The sequence below is a fragment of the Cuculus canorus genome, chromosome 5, assembly GCF_017976375.1.
Source record: "Cuculus canorus isolate bCucCan1 chromosome 5, bCucCan1.pri, whole genome shotgun sequence".
In the NCBI taxonomy this organism is placed as follows: domain Eukaryota; kingdom Metazoa; phylum Chordata; class Aves; order Cuculiformes; family Cuculidae; genus Cuculus; species Cuculus canorus.
The window spans coordinates 52,752,713-52,769,941 of record NC_071405.1 but is presented as its reverse complement, the minus strand read 5'-3'; the positions used below and the strand labels follow the sequence as shown (position 1 = coordinate 52,769,941).

Here is a 17,229-nt window from a genome sequence, read left to right as displayed (position 1 = left end):
CCATTGTCTCATGTCAGACCAATGTCTCATCTATGCAAGGACTAACTGGATAGTTACTGAACCATATAAGGAACTAATGCACTAAGTGCATACAATCACAGCCCTGTCACCGAACTATGCTAAAGGTATAATTCAAATTTTATTCTTTTATAACTGAAATAAATTCTACAGGTTTGGCTATGCTAGAAGTCCATCTTATTCCTCTTTAATGTTTTTTTTTTTTAAGCAGAGGAACTGTCTTTAGATCTGCCAATAGAGGCAAATCCAAAAGCCATCAATTCAATGTAACCTGCATCAGATGTGCTATAATTGGATCTGCAAATCTCCAGCAAGTCCTGGATGCACTGAGCTTACAGGTCAATACTGTATAGTGTTCACTATGAATCTTATGCATGGGCAGTACGTTGGTCTGACTTCTGCTTTCACAGAAAACAGAGTAATATCAGTAATTCAGATGATGACTCAAAATATGTGTTACTACCAAAACCAGAATTCTGTCCATCAACAGTGACAGAGTTGACAGGTCTACATACTTGTGGTTGTTAGCTTGGTTGTTAAATGCAGTAGTCATAGTGTTGTGTCATAGTAAGGATTATACTCCATCCCCATTCAATCCTGTGAGAAGAGGCTAAGCCCTGTGACTTCCCGCTGAATTTACATTTACCCTCAGCAGAAAACATCTTCATTTGCATTGATCTTCCTCATCTGGATGTCATTTGGAGAGCTCCTATCTAATGTCATTACCCTGGCTGTTCTCCCACTGTGTCAGACCTCAGGACTTGAACATGTAACCTTTAATATGACAAAATGTTCATTATTTCAATATTACAGTAGCAGAATCCTTTTTCCTTCCTGCTAGTTACAGCCTTTGGTGTTGCTGGCAATTGTTGCTCCATTGCCGTTATATAATATATACTATATTAAAATGCCTTTTCATGTTTCATTTCCTACATTGGTTATGTTTTAAGGAACCTTTGTCCCATAGCTGCTGGGTAACTCAATTACAGATGGGCCTAGATAGACTTCTTTTGTTTAATAATGGTGGACATAATAATGAAGTCTACTTGACTCTCTTTACAAAGGTCAGACAGACTGTACTCTAGAACAGGTTGCTTGGTGCTTACCAGTGGTAAGTAGAGTGTGTACTTAGAGTAAGAGGTCTCATACATGGTGTCAGCCCCACTGGCAGGACTGGTATCTTGTCTTAATAAAAATATTAGATAATAACTGTACTCGATACAGCCTTTCTGCTGGGTTCTAGACTGTGGCCATCAGGTACTCTCCCACAGTCACTGATTTTTTATTTTGAGTTTGATTAGATGTACTCTTTTATTTAGACTTAACATCCTATTTCTTAAACATGAGTGGAAACAGCAATTTTGTTACAGGAACATGAATAGTAACAGTGAGTAATAACTGACATGCCTAGCCCTTCTAATTGAAAAATTAGTAGATTTTAAAGTGAAATAAAGGGGAGGTTTTGCTGGAAGGAAGTATTTTGCTGAAGAAGTAAGGAGGCTGATAGAGGACAAAGACATCTTTTCTTCTCCTGCTCTTTTTAAGAATTTTAAAACGAAGGTATTTCTTAACAAAGAGAAGTTTGGAGGAGAGCAGTATTTCTTCCTTCTAGAAAAAACCCTCTGCACTGGCTCCATCCAGCCATTTTCCAACCATGCACTTGTCCCACTTTGACGGTAGTTCTGAACCTCATTCATTTTTCTTTGTGCCTACTTCACCTTATCCTACCTCTCTCCAATTTTGAAACATATACAAATGCATCTATGTTTCTAAATGCTACTCTCCTTTCTCTTTTTTTTTTTTGTTATTGATCTATCACTTGTTTTAGCTAACATCTACCTCTCTATATTTCCTTACCAGTTTTGACTGTTTGAGAAAAACAATGCTTTCGTGTGTCCTTTACAAAGGACTTTAGGTCTACTACCTCTCTTGGTTTAACTTCTGGATATAAGAAAAGAGATGAGTAACGTTATTTTGCTTTGTAATACATACACTCATACAAGAAGGAGGCAAGGGAATGGAATCTTTGAAGTCCATCTCAGGAGCATAAGAGTTTGCAGGAATTCAGATACATAGAGTATTTTTTTCTTAGATATAACAGTCAAGTCACATTCCCCCTTTTTAATGCAAGGAGGCTAACCTTCTACTAGAAATTTGGACGATGTTTTCAGTGTATCAAGAAGAGAGGAAAAAATTTTACCATTATCCCAAGTATCCCACTGCCCTTATTGTGTTCTCAGTAATCATGGAACAGTTGGAGAACAATCCCATTAAAAGAAAAACGACGAAAAAAAGAAGACAATTTCCTGTTCCAGCGTGGGGTAGAAATGCAATTTCCCTGCCTGGCTTCATGATTGTAGTAACCTCCTCAGGCTAAATTGAAGGACTTCTTGCTGGGGAAGTAGGTTTGAAGAGAAAAGCCCCTACCCCTGCAGATACAGAACACTTTCTTAGGCTGTATACAATACAAATACTTGCTGTAAGGCCAAACCTTAGTGATTAGACTGTAGTAGGACAGCTACTTGGCAAATGTTTTTCACACAGCAAATTCAAGATTTTTCAAAATCTATTGTATTTTTTGTCCTCTTTCCACTGCATCTCTAGAATACCAGTCAATATATTAGGAAAAGCAGCAGATAACGTCATTAGTGCAATTAATGAGCCTGCTCTTCTTTCTGTGGCTGATGATGTTAAGATAAGGTCCACGATGTCTTAGCAGTAGGTCAGTGGAAAGTTCTTGGATCTTTTAAAACAGCCACAAGCTGTCTGATGTGCCAGGCAGAAATTTCACTGTTCTGTGATGCTCTTGAATGTGTGGGTCATTTGTGTTAGGGGTATTTATTCTGGAATTGATGTATCAGCAGTTCATGGTCTGATATCTTAATATTTGACCAGGCCAATGTGAAGTGATTTAGAATCTGGCACAATAAATTCTCTTAACAATTACCCAGCTAAAAGGCAAGCTGCACTTCCGAAGGTTTATTCGTTGCTCCCATTCCCACAGAATCAGAGGCGTATTGAGTGGTTATGAAGAGGCTGTGCTCTTGTTCACTGAGGCTTAAGAATTTAGTGAAAACACTGTTGAGTAACTCCGGGCTGGCTGCCTGTTATCTCATATATAGGGGACGGCAAAGCCTGGGATGTGCTGGTAAAACTTAGTGTACTTTCAAAAGGATAGAGAAAATTTGATTCCTTTTCTACAGTGACAATGGCAGTCCAAAGCAATGCAATTTTGTGTTTAAATTAAGCTCAAGTAATTAGACTGAACATATTGACAGACACACTCCTCATCCCCCAATTTATGGTGTGGCAGCAAGTCACAAAAGTTATATACCCAGCATACTTTACATGGGATGTTCAACACTACAATACTGAGTTGACCAGACTTGAAAGTCATTTAAATTTTCACAATTCTGGCACTTGTACCTTCTGACAGACTTGAATATTCCTAGCTGTCCTCTCTTTCATAGGGCTTTCTGTCATTCTTTGTCATTTAAAAGTCTCAGACTGATATGTCTTTTTGAGGTGAAACGCATCCCACAGCCCACCCAACCCTGTGCAAACAAAGCACATTTCTGTTTTGTTTATGACTTTGATTTCAAATTAATTGTCTTATTTTTTTGCTCTTACCAATGGTGTTTTAAAAACTGGATGCCGGTGGTCTTTCCACATATAAATCCGTCATACAACCAGCTTAAGAGAACAGTGTACCCTGTTAGACTTTCTACAGAAGTCCTCCTTCAATTCTGTCTATTGTTTATCACATCATTCAGTGAACTTTCAGATTTTGCCAGTTTCTAGCGCTTTTAACTTCAAGTTATATGGAGTTAATCTTTTTATAGTTACAAGAACAGTTAACCTCACTACCACTTCCCTAAGTACTTTGACTGTCTCATCAGTTATATCAACATTTAATCCAGAACCAGTCTTCACAAAACTGCTGTATTTAATTTCACAGCACTCCTGCCGTTCCCCATCCTCTTCTAGTGTCTGCCTTTTCTCTCACGACTCATACTTGTGTAATCCAGCTTTATTCAGCTGAGCAGCACTTGGTATTCCATGCCATTTTTTACAGCTCTCCACTTTGACTCCCTCATTTCAAATTTTAATCTCAAAACAGAGTTTTATTTCTTTCTTTTTAGTGTTAATGAGCTTCATGAATGGGTATATTTATGTGGTTTACTGATGTTTTTATATCACTGATTCCTGCAATTTAAATTCAATTATGTTTTATTTCTTTCAACTGTCTGAAGGTTTTTACAGTAACTGTCCCTTTTAGAGCTCTATTGCAATATATTATTGTTTGATAACACTGTAAGTCTTATTAACATTTTATAAAAACATGTTTTTTTCTTTTTCTTTCTCTTTCATTTCTGCACAACTTAATGAATCTGCTTCAACAGTATTTATATTAAATTAACACACTATCTATCTTTTTAAACAGACTGCTTTCTCTTGGAAGAAATTTTCATTTATTCTGACTGCCCATTGTCACAGAGCTCTGAGATGTTAGGCAAAGTAGAGCACTCCTGCAATCGTTTATGGTTTTCATCTCCCACTGGAAGTCCTCTATCTTATAACTCGCTGACTCGTCTACTCTGTTGATCTGTGTTGCTCGTTTTATTTTGTCATATGTAGTGCTGGAAGCCACCATCTCTATGTAATTAGTCACTACTCACACAGACCATTTTATTTTTTACTACTTATTGCTCCCTTCTGTGACTGTGTTTATACCCTTTTAAAGAAAAGATTAAAAAAACTAAACCCTAAACCAAAAAAAAAACCACTCCCCAACAACCCCAAAACCCTCAACTTTCAACTATTTGTACTTCATTACACTCATGCGATCGAAGACTGAATTTGAACCAGGCTTCCAGTAGCAAAGATCAAACAATTCTTTTCTGACAGCCAGCATGTATCTTCCTCCAATCTATTTCTCTCAATAGATATTTCAGGTTTCAGCTACTCTGAAATGTTCTGTGGCACTTCATGAGGGGCTGAGCAATAGCTTTTCTAGTCTGTCTGTGAAGATATAGCACGATAAACTTTATTTTAGCATTTTAGCAAACTCTTTCTGGTGAAAATCGGAGAAGTAGAAAAGAAGTGATAGGGTGCATCAGATTTCCAGTTAATAGAGCCATCACTATTTAGCATGTCTGCAACTGTCAGCAGACTGAAGCAGTGTTTGACTGCAGCCATAATCAACTCCAAGCATAGTAGCATCCTTCCTCTCTTTCCCACTTAATTCCTGCAAAATGTCTCAAAGACATTGAGATCCTAAATTATTCTTCTTAATGTTGGAAAATAAAAAAATAGACATTGTCAAGCATCAAAATTTATGTACATATTTGAGATATAAGGAAAGTAGAACATGCATGGAACTTGGGCAGATCTCCACCTTCAGAGTTAGTGTGACCTGCTCTTTTGGTCACTACCTTGTACCTCAGGTGTGATATTAATCTCCAATGTTACTCAGCTTGGAGCTGCAGTCTCTGTTGTGAATTAGTCAGCTTGTTTGAGGTCCAGGAACCTGAAGTAAGTGTGAAATAGTAGAATTGTGCTGTGGTCAAGTAAATAAGGCTTTCAGTACTTTAGTACTACTGGTTTCTCCCTTGATACTAATTTTCCAGGCTTGTAATACTTCAATATACCAAGTAGTACACCTATACAGGTAATGAGTACCTTTAGAGGTAACAAGAAAATGAGATACATCACATAAAAGAATGCAGACACCTTTTAGTGCTTGTTGGATGCTCAGCTTACAGTAACAATTCAATGTTCTGACACTACTTTTTGCCAGCTATGTCCAGGTTCTTCATGGAATATGACAAAGTGACAGACATCTAAACCACCTCCCGAATATCCAGGAATATTATTCTCAAACACCAGGTGGCTGATTGTGTGTAAGGGTTCCCTCCATAAGAATGACTTTTCAACTAGAGGGGATGACCTGTTAGTACATAAACAAGGGAAAAAGGTGATAATGAGGAGTGGGTTAAACACAATTCTGAAGTATGTTCCACATTTCGTTCCCATTCTAAAGCAAGGTGCTTGGAAATTTATGAAAGAATATTTCAATGATTGTCTGTAGCACCCAGTAATATGCCTGAAAAAGTATTGGTCTTTCAGATGTACATTCAAACGAAGTGATAAGGCTTCCATCGTTACACATTTGATCAAGGATGAAGTCTCAAGTTCAAGTCAAAATTTCCGTGCACAGTCCCAGGCTCAATAGTTACTGAAAAACAGTCCTCTTATTTTTTTCTTTTTCTGAGGACTGGCTGAACCTGTGCTTATTGACCTTCAAGGGACACAGCAATATCTTTCTTACTCAGGCCCTTGCCTGAGGGGTGATTCAATGACAGACTGAATTGTCATTCTGGGAATTTGACTGGCATTGTGTCCGTTTTGCTTCGTATCAATTTAGATAACTCTAGCTTATCATGTGTCTCAGCAGTGGGGTAGGTGTACGATATGTATTAAATGAATATATCCTGGTAACTCTGGCAGCAAAATTTTTTAAATGTTAACTGAAAACCTCTTTCATGACATTAAGATTGTGTGTGCATACTGCGGTTTTTAACCTTCTACCCAAGAGTCATATATTCATATAGTTATATCATATTATACATGAGCTTTCCCTGTGTGCAAAAATACTCCTAAAATGAGTAGAGACTGAAGAATATGGATTTAAGAATTAGCACCTAAGATTTCTGGTAACCCGGTTTCTGTACATTTTATTATTTTTCTAATAACCTTATTTCAAGTATTGTGACAGCATACAATGCTCATCAGGCAACTCACGACTCTGAAGCTGTGTTTATCATTAGGATATTTTGACAATTTCTAGATGTAAGTTTGAGAGAAGTAAGTTACCATGCAATTTTAACTAATTCAAAAGTACCTTTCTTTCAGAGGCTCTGCTGCATCCTTGCTTTGGGTAAAGATGTAAAATTTGGAAGAACAGTAGCCTTTATAACAGGGCATATCTGCTGTGAAATTCGCTTTAAAATGAGACCAAATGTGGCCAAATTAAAGAATGTGAACTTTTAAGACTTTTGTAGCTATGATTTTCAGCATGCTTAATACTTTTATAGATCCTACTGGTGTCCAAATCACGTGTTTATTGCTAAACAGAAGGAATGTGCATGACTTGTTCCCTGACATCTCTGTTACAGGATTGGAGTGTGCATGTAGATCCACACAGTTACTTTCTCCTTAGACTGAAGTACAGTGAATAACTGAAAATGAGGAAAAAATCAGCTAGTTTGTTTCTTTTTTTTAGGGGGAGTGGGGGGTAAAGAACCTGTAAAACTAAAGTAAGAAAAAAAAAAACCTACAGAAAAAGCTTTAGAAAACTAAAGGTTTGCCAATGTAACTCTCATCTATAAGAAGGGCCAGAAGGAGGATCTGGGGAACTACAGTTTTCCGGTGCTGAGGAAGATTATGGAGCAGTTCATCTTGAGTGTGCTCACTAGGCAAGTGGAGGTCAACCAGGAGATCAGGCCCAGCCAGCATGGGTTCATGAAAGGCAGGTTCTTCTTGACCAATCTGATCTCCTTCTGAGACCAGGCTACCCACCTCGTGGATGAGGGAAAGGCTATGGATGTTACCTACCCGGACTTCAATAAAGCCTTTGATACTGTATCCCACATCATTCACCTAGAGAAGCTGGCAGCTCATGGCTTAGGCAGGTGTACTTTTTGCTGGGTAAAAAGCTGTCTGGATGGCTGAGCCCTGCAAGTTGTTGAGAATGGAGTTAAATTCAGTTGGTGTCTGGTCTCAACCAGTGTTCCCCAGCGCTCAGTTCGGGGCCAGTCCTGTCTAATATCTTTAACAGTGATCTGGATGAGGAGATCAAGTGCTCCCTCGGTAAATTTGCAGATAACACCAAATTGGATGGGAGTGTCAATCTGCTCAAAGGTAGGAAGGCTCTGCAGAGGGCAGGCTGGATAAGTGGGATGAGGTCGATTGTAGGAGGTTTGACAAGGCCAAATGATGGGTCCTGAAATTCCACTACAACAGCTCCATGCAACGCTACAGGCTTAGGGACGGGTGGCTGAAAAGCTTCCTGGCAGAAAAGGACTTGGGTGTGCTGGTCAATATCTGGCTGAACATAAGCCAGCAGCATGCCCAGGAGGCCAAGAAGGCCAAGAGCATCCTGACCTGTATTAGAAATGATGTGGCCAACAGGAGTAGAGAAGTGATTGTCCCCTGTACTTGGCTCTGGTAAGGCCATGCCCTGAATACTGTGTTCAGTTTTGGTCCCTCACTACAAGGAAGACATTGAGCTGCTGGAACGTGTCCAAAGAGAGACAAAAAAGCTGGTTAAGGGCCCGGAGCACAAGTCTTATGAGGAGCAGCTGAGGAAATTTGGGCCATTTAGTCTAGAGCAAAGGAAGATGAGGTTGTGTTGAGGTGGGCATTGGACTCCTCTGCCAAGAGATGAAGGGAAATGGCCTCAAGCTGCACCAGAGGAAGTTTAGATTGAGTATTAGGAAAAATTTCTTAACTGAAAGAGTGTTGAAACATTGGAAGAAACTTCCCAAGGAGGTAGCTGAGTCAGCATCCCTACAGGTGTTCAAAAAACATGTAGATGTGACACTTCAGGATACGGTTTAGTAGGAACAGTGGTGTTGGGCTGATGGTTGGATTTTATGATCTTAGAGGTCTTTTCAACCTTAATGAATCTGTGATTCTGTATTTCCACAATTCTATGAAGGAGAGTGAAATATTGGTGAGTGGCAGGTTGAATTGGTGTGTACAGAAGGCGGGCTGTACATAGTTCGGAGGGCAGAAGCTGTAACTTAGCATTCTTGAGAGAAATGTGATATGGGGAAATTGTCTAGGGGGGAAAAACGGTGCTACATCCCCATCACAACAGTGAGGAAGTTGAAGGTCTTTTCAGTTAATCAGTACTGATTGGACAAAAGAGTGGGAAGAGAAGTCTGAATGAATTAACATGGACAAACTGATTTGATGAGGAGGTAATGTAGGAATTTGTGATTGGTAAGAAACCATCTGATACAAAGAGACAAACGAAGAGTGGTGAGACGAGAACGTAGTCTGATTTGGATAGAATGTTGAGCATAAAGAGTTGTTTAGTGTTTTGTTGTTGTGTTTTGATTTTTTATTAAAAAAAAAAGCAGCAGGGAAGAGTCCTTAAAACACCACAATTCCCCTGAATTCAACCTCAGAAAGTCACACCTTTCCAAATACTTATCAGACTCAAACACATTCAAAAATTAACTCGCTTTGTCTTTCTCCAGCCTGTACTGTCGCGGGCAGACAGACCTACGGATCTGGACTCCACACTCACTTTGTACCAAGGTATGCGTGAGTCACACACAAACGCTCCAGAGACTCAATGAAATAGCCTCAACAAAACAATAGCAAGCACTTTCTGTTTTCCGAGTATCCTGTCCATGACGCCAATTAAAACAATACATGCTGTTAAGATACAGGTAGGTTTAGGTTGGATACTGGGACACAGAATTAAGACTCAAAGGAGGTCACATGCCACTCTTTATTTGGTTATGAGGCATGCATCAAAAGAGGAAAGAGAACAAAATAAATAAATGAATGAATGAATAAATAAATAAATAAATAAGTAGAGAGGTAAAGATCGCTGCCTCCATGGTGCCGTAGTGTTCTGTCATGCTGATGCTCAGTCTGACAGGAGAACGTTCTCCAAATCTTCACCCTTGCTTCATCCCTATTACATGCTTGGGTCACGCCTTCCTAATAGTCTCCTTTCACTTACTATGCCCCTTAGTTTTCCATCACTTGTTCAGGCATGTCCAGCTCCTGGCAGCTGTTTTGTCTGGTAGATGTGTCCATTATCAGGACAGACCCTGCAAACTGTCCTGTTCAGCACAGCAGCCCACATGCAACTGTCCGGGTGATGAGATCTTCAGGTTAAGAGTGGTGTTGAAACAGACCAGTTCTTTCTGTGGTATACTACAGTGCGTCATCACTCAGCTTGTCACAGGTGAGCCTTGCATTCTTAAAAGTATTCAGTTGGCCTAAACTTGAAACTGCTCTTTCTCCTCCAGCAGTCTCATCTTTTTTAATTGAATTTATTCAAATTATGGGTTTTTTTTCCTTTCTCTGCACCTTTTCTCCTTTAAATATTCCTGCTTTTCAGTGTAGGAGACTGAAATTTTTAAGATAAAACAGAAGAGTTGTACTAATAGCCTTGAAGAACTGCAAGAGATTATAACTAAGTGGAAAGCATTGCTCATAATACCAGTTTTTAAATTCTGAAGGAAAAGGAAACACCTTTAAGTGAGAAAGACACCTGAAGTAGGAGTTGTCAATTATGTCAGTGGCTTGTCAGTTCAGCCCTCGTTGTCATCAGGGAAATGCCATAAAGGAGTTTTATTTTTATGCCTCCAGAGACCAACAAGAGTAAAAATCTGTAAATATTTCTTGTTACATCCTCAGATAAATGCATATTAGCTCTCCTCTCATGTAAAATGAATATTTGTGAAACTATAAGATACAAAATGACAGGCTGGGGAAATTATGTGATGGACTAATATACATTTTCTTGCTCCCTGTTTTCCTCCCCTCCCCTCCCCTCCCCTCCCCTCCCCTCCCCTCCCCTCCCCTCCCCTCCCCTCCCCTCCCCTCCCCTCCCCTCCCCTCCCCTCCCCTCCCCTCCCCTCCCCTCCTCTCCCTTTTTTTCTTTCTCCTTCTCTTCTCTCTGATGTGATGGCTTTGAAAAATACTCTTCAGGAGTGATATACAAAGGGTATAAAGACCCTGTGTTGTGTTCAAAATCTACTTTCATGATAAAGAGGAGACCCACACAGGCCATGACGCATTTTATATAAATAAAAACTTGTATGTATACACAATAATGCTATGTTTTATGTTATATTGCATAGTAAATTACTGATGTATACATAAAACTACACAGTTGTTGAAGGAAATCATTATAACAGAAACAATAAGAATAGTTGGAATAATACAGTTAAAATTGTTATGTGCGCATATTTAAATGTTATGTTCACATTTCTTATTTTCTAGCCCCTTTTCCTGCTGTTATGGTCACTCTTTCTCTGCTCCTCTGAGTCCTAATGTCAGCGGTTCCATTCTGGTATGTATTGGACAATGCTGTGGTGAGTCACCAGTGTGCGGGGTCCTTTACTGGGAGACAGATGATGTTCCTGTTTATGTTTTCTTCTTCCTCTGCCCAGGATCTTCTAGGGGTCATTTTTTTTTGTAAACCCATTTTTACACCATTGCTCACTCTTCATTGTTCTGTGGCTCCACAATATATCTGAATTTACTATATATGCTACACTTTATGTGGTTTAGTACTATTTTTTTTCTTTGTTAACCCTAACACCAGTTTTGTCCATTTCCAGACCTTTGCATTTCTTTAACGTCTTTAAGCACTAGTGAGTTGTCTACAGCTGATTTGTCTCCAGTGTCAAGTCTGTTGCTGTTACAGTTAAACCAAATAAAGCAAAGCTGCAGGCGGGTCAGAAAGTGTTCAGACAAAGCAAGCCTAAGAAACCATAATCCCAAGGCCATGCAATTTTATGAAGCCTGTGACCTTCCAAAGCCTGTTATTAACAATGGCAATATCATAATGCAGGCCTACAAAGTAGCATTAGATTGCTGAGACTGGTATTACTGCACAATACTGGTAAGATAATTAAACCTCACCAAAGGGGAAGCTGACATATACATTACTAATACTGCCTTTGAGGGCTGAAATTAACTAGTAGCACTTCATTTTTACATGTACACATCTGTGATACTGGTTTCCATATACTTACTTATAGCATTCTCAACAAAGAAGGATTACAGTGCATTTTAGAGTAAGATTTACCATTATGAATCAGGTCTGTCAGTCTTCCGCCTTGGCTAATAGCCAGTACCAGATGCTTCAGAGACAAGTGCAAGAATCCTCAACGTGGGCAATTACGGAATAACTTGCTCACATGGAAGGCTTCTTCCTATTTCTAGTTAAATATTTGCTTGTTTCCTGATGCATAAAGGCTTATAAATTTTTTTTTCATATTACCTCATATAATTGTGAATGTCTTAATTTTTCATATAAATACAAAGCCCTACTTAGTGTCCTAAGATTTTGGCATCAGTGATTTCTTGTGGCAGTGATTTCGGTAGATTAAGTTCATTTTATTTGGCACTTGCTGAATTTCAGTTTCACTGAATGTACCATTGCTTTTCTTTTATTAGCAAAGTAAATTCCCATATTCCTCAGTCACTCATGGATATTTTTGAAAAACATGTAGGGAAACTTAAGCTCTGTATTTAGGCATCAAACTGAACAGCATGTTTTTCCCCAGAGAGAAATCTCTGTTTTCTCAGTACTTTTGAAATACATCCTGATTACTTAGTTGTATGAAAATTAGGCAGTCTGATTTTTGGTACTGATTTTTAAAATGTCTTGATGAAGATACAGGGATTCCCACTTACTTTGAGTTTTCATGGGCTATCAGTAGTATTCTGTCTAGCGTATCAGTCCCTGATTGGCCAGTTCAGTAGAAACAATGGTTTTCTCTAGGGCCAGTTCTCCAAATAAGCTGGGCATTTGGGAGCTCCTTATCTCTATCTACTGGAGTGTTTATGTGGATGCTGTTGCACTGTAGATTATTTTCTTCTCCTTTTCTATCTTATGAAAACACAATGAACCAGCAGCAGCCAGCCCATCTATCTATGCTGGCCTGTTGCTGAATTTAAAAAGCTAAACATTCCAAGTCAACACTTTCAGACCTTCCCCTTTTTTTTCCCCACAAGATTTATTTCCTGTCATTTACACTTTTTAAACAAAACTGATCTCTAAGCTGTTTGTCTGCTGCTGAAACACATTTCAATGAAAGACTGTGATTTCGTATCAGCGGTGCAGAACCCATATGCCATGACAGTCTCTGTCTTAAGTAACTCGCTCGGATGTACAGTATTTGCTGATAGGTGTGGAAAACTAAGGCAAGAAGTTTCTTTGACATTAAAATTCAGTTAAAGAAGCAGGGACAATATTGAACATGGCTGTTCTACACTGAATTCAGACGGGGCTCTGAGCATCCTGACCTAGTGAAAGGTGTGCCTGCCTATGGCAGCGTGTTGGACTAGGTGATCTTTAAGTGTACCTTCCAACAAAAATAATTGCTGTGATTTTATATTTTTGCTTAACGTTTGTATTTTCATATTTTTGCCTTGTCACAATAAACTGTTAGTTATTTTGGATAAACTAAAGTAGATAAATTAGTAAACCTGAACTGTCGGCCCAAAGCTAGAGCATGAGGAAGGATGCAGATTTCACTTTGCTTAATCTTATTAATTTCAGTTCAAAAATGCATAATTAAACCCTTTGTGTGCAGAAAACTGTCTACTTGGCCATACATGGCTTGGTACTGCCTAATGTTTGTTTCCCCAGAACACTTTCCTCAGGCTGGCTGTGATGAAAGCAGAAGGCTGAGAAGAAAGGGTAGTAGGGGGAAAGTAATGCGAAAAGCACAAAGGGATTCTCAAATACCTGTTTAGTTTTGCCTGAATAGGGTCTTACCACTAGGAAGTTTTCGGAAATTTTCTACAGTGGAAAAGATCTTTTCTGTCAGAATAGAAGTTTCTGCCCCCAAAGAGTGCATTTTCTTTTCTTGAAGTTTTAAATATCACTGACCCTACTGAGTTATTCCCTGACATGCGACAGTATTCAGCAACTGTTGGTCACTGGCATACCTTCAGAAATAAGAATAAAGTGAAATTGAGGGACCAAAAAACCCCAACCCTTTCCATTCTCATCAAATCCCAAATTACTTTCTGTCCTAGGGCAGAGTATGTCCCACAAATCACTAGGAACTTGTAACCTGATTACAATTTGTGACATAGTAAAATTACAAAGTGTCATGTAAAGATGGAGAGAAAGAAAAGTGAAGTGCTGCTGCTGCTGCAGATGTGATGGCCAGCAGGATAAAAATGGATCACACATGACTTCTCCATTTTTTATACTATGCAGTCTTATCCCCACTGAATGGATTTTGAAAGCTAAAAGCTATTACAAGCTGTTTAATTTTCTGAACATAATGGGTATTAGAAAGATAAATGGATTAAAATATTCAACAAGCCTTAAATGAAAGAAGACCAGAAAAGAAAGTATCAGATGAAATGACCCCTATGTTTAAAAAGACAAGTGACTGTTTAAACATCACCTTAAAACAAACACTTTTGAAACCTATCCCTTATGTGTAGGACTCCATGATTAAGCTCTGAATTTTACGTTTCAGATTTGGAAGATGCTGATAATAAGGAAGCAGTAAAGGTGTTACTAATAAAATTGTTTTCTCTTTGGCTAAAAGTAGTGTTATGTCACATGGTACACCCAAATCCTTTTCATTAGTTCTCAATGTCAGCAAACTTTGAATGGTTGAAAAAGCTGAGGAAGATATATTGCTTTAATGGTAACCTTGACTAGATTGTGAAAGTGGAAGTACTTGAGATGATCATTTACATGAGATTTCAGGACTTATTTTGTAGACTCAAGGTGTCCTGAGCATTAGGTTGTATTAATTGTTAGGAATTAACTCCCATACTTACATTGACTTGATTTCTTTTATAGCTAAGATTGTGGAAAATATCCATTCTGTTCAGTTCTTTACTGTAAGTGTACTGATTTGGAGCTAAGGGACACTAATGGATCAGAGAGTTTTGAGTGCTTCACTGCCTCGCAATACGCCTGGTAATAATCCAGATTTTCACCTGCATCTATCACTCAGCCCATGTTTGCCGCAGTGGAACAGATTTCCTGTCAGATCTATCATTCAGATGTTGGATCATCACCACATAAATCACCTCGGTAAATCAGATCAAGCCAAAATAAAATTCACTGTGTCCATTAAAGACAGATGTAGTCTCATAAAACACATAACATGTCAAAGCTGACATAATGTTCAATGAGAACAGAGTATAACCCATTCATTTATTAAATGGAATAAATCAAAAGATGAAAAAGAGAATTAAATAGGGATCCCTGCTATCTTCAATGGAGCAAAGGTGACTTGAATGTTACACTGCAGGTACAGAAGAGCTTAACTGCTCTGCCCTGGTGATCCTTTGCTCCCATACAAACCCTCTTCTGACTGTTGGAAGGATCATAAAGTTACAGCAGTCTCAGCATCCTCCAGTCATGGCTCTTGAGCTGAGTTTAGCTTCAGCTATTTCAGTTTTCATAGGCGCAGTCTAACTGCCTAACTAACTTACTACTAGCAGGATTGAGTACATCACATTAAAGGCACTTACAACATAATGTGTGCAACTACACTTACACTTGCCTAGCTGCCACCTCACTCTGAAGGCACTTAAGCACTCCATTACTAAGTCACTCCAAATGAAATTTGTCTTACTTGAAACACTCTGGCAAATCTGGAGTTTTGTCCAGAAATTCACTGGCAGGCAATAGCAAGGCCTTTGGTTTGGGTTGTTTTTTTCCTCGTGTGTGTATGGTTTGAAGTAAACAAACTTATAGAAACAGGTAGGGCATTTATCTCTCTTCTACAGTTGGTGTCTTAGCAACTAAACTATAATTACGTTCTTTCTTCTAGCACGCGTGCTCTCTCTCTCTGGGCCCTAGCTCTCGTTTCTTCAGGGTAATGCAGTTGTAACTGGAAAGATAGAAGAAACCTCTGAGGAGTTTATTCCTCAGCTTTAGCAGCTACCTGCTTGGGCTGTTAGCTCCTTTGGCTCCTCGTTGCAAGACACCTCCCATTTCCCAACCACAGTCTGGGAAGTGAAGGCTCTGACATACTGTTTTAGGTTCTGTCCTGGACTCCAGGCACATCAATATCAGGCTCTGTACCACTCAGTCATTAGAAGATTAAAGTCCCTGATTTTATTTTACAGGTGGTGTCCCTCAGGGGACCATACTGGGACCAGTGTTTTTTAATATCTTCATCAATGATATAGACAGTGAGATTGATTGCACCATCAGTAAGTTTGCAGATGACACCAAGCTGAGTGATGCACTTGTTGCACTAAAAGTGGGGTGTCTGGGACGTCATCCAGACAGTCTTAGACAAGCTGGAGAAGTGGGCTTGTGGGAGCCTCATGAAGTTCAACAAGGCCAAGTGCGAGGTCCTTCATCTGTGTTGGGGCAATCTGCAGTTTCAGTACAGGCTGGGGGATGACATGATTGAGAGCAGTCCTGCAGAGAACTACTTGGGGATGTGACTGATGAGAAGCTCAGCATCAGTTGGAAATGACCCTGAAGGCCAACCGTATCCTGGGCTGCGTCATGAGAAGCACGGCCAGCAGGCTGAGGGAGGTGATTCTGCCCCTCTACCCCACTCTTGTGAGACCCCATCTGGAGTATTGTGTTCAGGTACTGGAAGGTGGCTATAAGATCTCCTCTGAGATCAGTTCTCCAGGCTGAACAAGCCCAACTCTCTCAGCCTGTCCTCGTAGGGAAGGTGCTCCAGCCCTCTGATCACCTTTGTAGCCCTCCTCTGGACCCATTCCAACAGCTCCATATTCTTCTTACTTTGAGGATTCCAGAACTGGACACAGTATTCCAGATGAGGTATCCCGAGAGAAGAATAGAGGGGCAGAATCACTTCTTTCGACCTGCTGGCCATGCTTCTTTTGATGCAGCCCAAGATACAGTTGGCCTTCTGGGATGCGCATGCTGCCGGCTCATGTTGAGCTTCTCATCGACCAGCGCCCCCAAGTCCTTCTCTGCAGGGCTGCTCTCAAGCATGTCATCTTCCCAGCCTGTTACAACATCACGTCAGATAAGATATCAGAGGATCTGGTACATAACTTCATGTAGATCTCTTTTTGCAATATATTTCAAATAATTTAGTGAGACTTGATGGAATTATTTGATCCTTTACATTTATTAATGCGGTCCTCTTCTCCCAGTTGTGGCTGCTCATTAGATGCTCCAGATTTCACTAGAACTTCTTAGTTTTCAAATATGTGTGTCCAGCAGTCTGCAGTCTCTCCTCCTGACTAATATTTTTAGGGTATTTGTTTCATCTGCTAATGATGTACAACAGACCACTTCAGTCACCTGGAATGTTGTTTCTTTCCTTTCTAAAGAAGGCTTTACAAGAATGCTGCGAGTTTATTAGCAGGAAAAGGCAGAGGATTAAAATAAGTGACAAATATAATGATTGCCCCTGTTTCTGAATGGGTAGATCTTTTGCTCTTCTGCAGACAGACATTCACCAAATAACCGTA

General features: G+C 39.5%; 1 long non-coding RNA gene across 1 annotated transcript in view; it reads left to right on the top strand.

Annotated features, from left to right (window-relative positions):
• Positions 1-227: 227 nt before the first annotated feature.
• Positions 228-17,229, top strand: part of LOC128852349 (uncharacterized) — a 49,777-nt gene continuing 32,775 nt past the window's right edge. The window contains exons 1-3 of the long non-coding RNA XR_008450146.1: positions 228-356; positions 9,288-9,348; positions 11,053-11,122. This is a non-coding gene — a long non-coding RNA (uncharacterized LOC128852349). The remainder of the gene's footprint in view (positions 357-9,287; positions 9,349-11,052; positions 11,123-17,229) is intronic.